Here is a 5,303-nt window from a genome sequence, read left to right on the forward strand (position 1 = left end):
AAAAAATTGTGATTCCTTCTTTCTCCAGGCATGCTGCGATGCCCAGTTCTTTTAAAGCATATAATATGCTTTAAGATCCCAAGACGGGAGGCTCTTCGGAAGCAGTAAGTATTATGACAAGCTTTCATGTGGCATGCTACAACAGCAAGTTGAAAATCTGACTGACAGCTGTATGCATCTAACCGTGTCTAACTGGAAAACAATTCCAGAGTAACTGATTACTTCAATGGCATACATCTTAATAGCCACCAGGGCCTTCAAAATCCCACACTGGTTGTTCGATATGAACGCTAAGAACAGTTGTTCCAGAACAAAAAATTGCCTGCAAATAGGAAGTCGGAAAAACTCCTCTTAATTGAGCCAGTGTCCAGGGGGTTCAAGGAAGGGCTTTCAGTGTGGATGCTTGGAACCAGTTATTCAGGGGTGGGAGAAAGAAGTAAATCTCTAGTCAAATGCACTAGTTAGATTTTTTTTTTTTAAACAGTGTAAAAAACACATTAATATTTTAGACTGAAACTCTTAATCTGGGTTGTGCTCACTACTTTTGTAGCAGGTGCCAGCTAAAATCCTGCAGATTGCTCATTGCATGGTTGGATGACATTTACAAGAACAGTACTTTAGAAAACAGAACAAAAACAAAGTGCACAGAAGAGATTTCCAGGATATTTATGGGTTTCTAATTCCTTTTCCAAAAAGAAAAAGTTATGTCCAATTTAGCAAAGAGAAAGATGCACATACATGAACATGTAATTAGTTTTATCCTATCCTTTCAGTTCATATTTCTAGGCTTGATTTTGACATCACATAGATTACCCTAAATAAGAATCAATTCCATTAAATCAACAAAGTAAGATTCACATTAAAGACCACAATGAGAGTCTGCGTGTTATATATTATATGGTTAGATTGTATTGCATACTCAATCATTGTGTAAGAGTTCTTGACTGGGGAAGATGAATACTTTTATATAAGATTTCAATCAACTTCAGACTCCCAAATTTACGTCTAACCTATGAAGGTTCTCTGAGGTTCAAAACTTTCTTTTACTTTTGTCTTCCTGATTCAATAGTTCCTGCCTCTGATGAAGCCAGAGATAGAAGTGCCAAAATACTATAAGAAAAACTGTACTTACAAGCTCCGTATCTTAATATTCATTTACTTTGTTTTAGCTTCCAAACTCTAAAGAATGCGTTTCTTCAGTTGAACTTTTGAGACTGATTCTCCTCTCACTAACACTGGTTTTATAGTGGGATAAGTAATTCTCTCTCTTGATTTGCAGCTATTATTAGTGAGGGGACAAAAATCAGGCTCTTTGGGTTCAGCCTATCACTGTTCATTACTTATGCATACTAGCTGATGATCTTGCTATTGTCTCTGGAAACTTGAATTTCACCTTAAATGCATCCAAAAGCTGGTCACAAATCATGATCCACCTCATGATCACAAATCACGATCCACCTCTATTCTGTTTGTCTGTAGTAATATCAGTCTCACTCAATAACAGCCAGTTATCCCCAGAACTTGCACTTGACGTTCCCAGACTGTACCAACCAATCTTGTTAGGAACAGGCAGAATAGAAATCACAGCTGTAAAGAAGTTCAAGAAACTGCAGTCAATGTTGTAATTTTTAGAAACACTAGATGGCACTCTGGCATACAACTCTCACAACCCCGGTCATGGAGAATGTGGGTTTCTTCAGTCATTTTCTCACTCAGTTTTCAAGTGGGATGGGTACCTGCACTTGCTGGAAATCATGATTTTTTAAAAATTATTATTATTCAATCATTTATTTAAAATAGGTATGAGCTTTTTGTTTAAAAGATGTGTCTTCTAACCATACATTATTTGTTAGTAATTATCATAGAAGATAGTATTTAGATTCACTATTGCATAAACCAAATTGTAGAAGTGACCCTTTCAGGTGACCTTTACCACCCTAGGTGGATGCTTTGAAAGCAGTTACTAGATCCAAACTTTATACAGACACTTTCATCCACCTCTTTTCTCAAAATGTGATGTGCAGAAATTAAAAGTTACATTTCTTTTGAAAATCTACTATAGTCTATTATATGGATTTTTCTAAACGAGTTACAATCTTACTTAAGCTCATGAAAACACCCTAAATACTATATTCCTAGACTTAGTCAAGCTAAAATAACAAGGAGGTGCATTGCTATCACAGGTGTTACCATAGGCACACCCTATGTTCCTCAATGCTGCTAAGAGGAAGGGTAGTATTACTATCCCTAATTCACAGATGGTAAAACTGAGGTATTGAGCAACTAAGCAAGTCATCTAAGTCCTCGCTGGAAAGAGAGCCAGGAAAAACCCCAAACATTTTGCAGCCTATCTTAATGCCTTTACCACAAACCATTCCTCTCTCCATCACTCCCAACCACAATGCATCTTAAGACTCAGCTACAGGTATGTGACTATTCTTCTGCAATGTGAAAGAATGGACCATCTCGTAGCTTCCTACCTGGATGAAAGTCCCTGGAAAACCAGAAGCTTTGACAACAATAATATAAAGGTGACAACTTTGCACTGATTTTTAGAGGTTTACCAGATTATTGAGAGAGAGAAAGAAAGAAAGAAACTAAAACTATGGCAGCATGTACAGGAAGAAGCCATGGCAAATGGCTATAAAACATCACTAAAAATGGAGGACATAACCAATAGATAAATATGGTGAACAAGCAATGAGAACTGAGGAAAGAAAAATGAAACCTTCACACAAAGTTTAGATTAGTCTCTGTGGTCCTAAACTTTGACCTCAATCAAGAGTAATTCTGTGGAGTTAGACCAGGGCTGATGAGGTCATCATGAGGCCCAAAACAATCAGTCATTCCTAAAATTCACGAGTAAGCAGGCAGTCGAGACAAAATGGAGAACAGGCTCAGATGTTCAATGAGCTCAAAACACTAATCTTGCACAGGTCTGGATTCAAAACTTGCTTTAAGAACACAAACTAAATTTAGTTTGCTGGTTTTATTCTAGTCCTCATTTCTGCACATCACAAAAGCACCATAAAAATGCCACGATTGGCAGTCTCCCTTCAAGACAAACCCAGTTCTAGAATATCAGGAAATGTTGTAAGTTAGGATTGAGTCACATTGGCACAGCTGTGTATGGAATTTTACAATCTCTGCCCACACTGTGCCTGGCCAAAGCCAAATGTTATTTCTTGCTCATTTTTGCAAGTACCATATTCACATTAAAAGAAAGTAAGAAGAGAAGGAATCACAAAGTAGCTAGACCTAATACTGTTGTGATTCACACACTATGCAATCCCGGTGAAGTCAGTAGATGCAAGTCTGCACACACTTTATTTATGCCTCCCATTAGATGATATACAACATACACCCCTTTTCCTTCCCTCCCATCATTATGACTCAGTGACCTCTCCTGAATTTGCACCCAATCTAGGTGCCAGAGAGCCTAAACCAACTCCCAAATCAGCTGAGCAGGATGGGACTTGGGTGATAGAGTCTGAAAATGTGCTTAAATTTGTTATTCTTATGCCAAAATTATTGTGTACCTGTGACAGTTCATTGGACAAACTCCAGCCACATGAAACGGAGATAGTCAACCATGTGTCAGTGAAGGAAAGCACATCCAAGTGAAGAGTGCTACAATCCATTGTGCATTAATACAGGTTGTCACATTCAATAGAGACAATAGGATCTAAAATAGCTATCCCCTGAACTAAACACCCAATGATCTTAAACCTGGGTGTGTGGGGCAGCATGGTTGAGAGTAAGGCTCCCATGTATATCGTGACAACATGGGCTTCAATGGGCAGCATGGGCTTCAGGGGCAAACAGGATGTTGCAAAAATTGGCAACGTTGTGACATCTTAGAGATGGAAGCAAAGGGACATTAGGAGATCAAATAAAAAGGAAGAAAAATAGGCTGTCAGCTAACTGGGGGAGCTTACTGAATTGTTCTATTTGACAAATTACAGCCATAAATAACATGGCTTCACAATCGCAGAGAATTGAACAAGACTAGCTGACTGGAATTAAGAAAAGCAGGACTAAATTTTTTGCCAGGAACAACACAAAAGCCAGATAATGGTGGCAGCAGTAGTTATTTTTAATCCCAGGAAACACTTATTCTTTCTTCAGCAAAGCAGCCACTCACCCTGAAAGCAGTTCTCATTTCCCAGCAACTGCGATGCTCCAATAGAGCGGGCAGCAACCTGGTTCCCCGGCCAGTTACCAGCTTCTTCCCTAACCTTTCCACAGGATTCAAAAGACTGTGATAGAATACATTTTAGTCCAAAGAGGAACCTTAGATCTTTATTGTTATAGGGCTTGAGTGCAGAGCTCCTGTGATATAAATACTCAAGATACAGGATTTGAGAGGTCCAAAAATGTCACCAAGTAAGGAAGCTCATTCTCTACAAGAAAGGCAATGAACTAATCAGCATTCAGTAAAACAGACAGCTCACAGCTTTCTACTGAAAACAGGTGTCATAGGCCCTATAACTGTACTTGTAGCTACAACAAATTTCATGTGAATTGATAGCTATGCAATTTGGTCCCCATACTGTGTTCTTCTTTGGGTTACAATTCTAGGAAGAATTGAAATAAACATTCATTTCCCCAATGTTTAGACTAGAACAGACATTGCAGTGGGTTTGCCACATAAGTGCATCAAAGAGGTCAACTAAGGACTCTGGGCAGTTTTTCATCAAGTTGAGCCTCAGAATCATGTTTCCAATACAAGAGAGAGTATGCCAGAGTGTGAACTGCAAATTGAGGTGGGGGGAAGATGGTGCAGAGCTATGTGAAACTTGGAACATAATCCCAAAGCACACTCAATAAATAAGGAATACCTTTATTGTTTTTATCTGCAAATCGGGTTAAACTCAATAGATTTATACAATTTCCAACCTAAAATATACAAAAAACAATTATTTCAGATGAGTTTCATTAAAGAGCTAAGATGATTTGGAGACTGAAAACCTCAAAATATGGTTTTTGTCAAAAGAAGGCAGGGTAGATTTGCACCTTATAGACTAACCAACCAAAGTAGGTAGATCCATCAATTGATCAATTGCCTTATCTATGATCAATCGTCCATGAGCTTTTGTGGGCTGAAGTTCATTTTATCAGATGCTATGAAAGGATGTGCACAAAGTAGTGTAAAAGCAGGAGATAGAAATTTAAAAACAATAGGGAGAAGGGAGAGGGAGAGAGAAGCAGCGTTGGTGTGCTGGGAATAGCAAATAAGCAAGCAGTAAACCCATATAAAAAAAAGGAGTATCAGTTCCTGTTTAAACCATGCTTAACACAAT

The sequence above is a fragment of the Gavialis gangeticus genome, unplaced genomic scaffold (assembly GCF_001723915.1).
Source record: "Gavialis gangeticus isolate Ggan-Ray unplaced genomic scaffold, GavGan_comp1, whole genome shotgun sequence".
In the NCBI taxonomy this organism is placed as follows: Eukaryota; Metazoa; Chordata; order Crocodylia; family Gavialidae; genus Gavialis; species Gavialis gangeticus.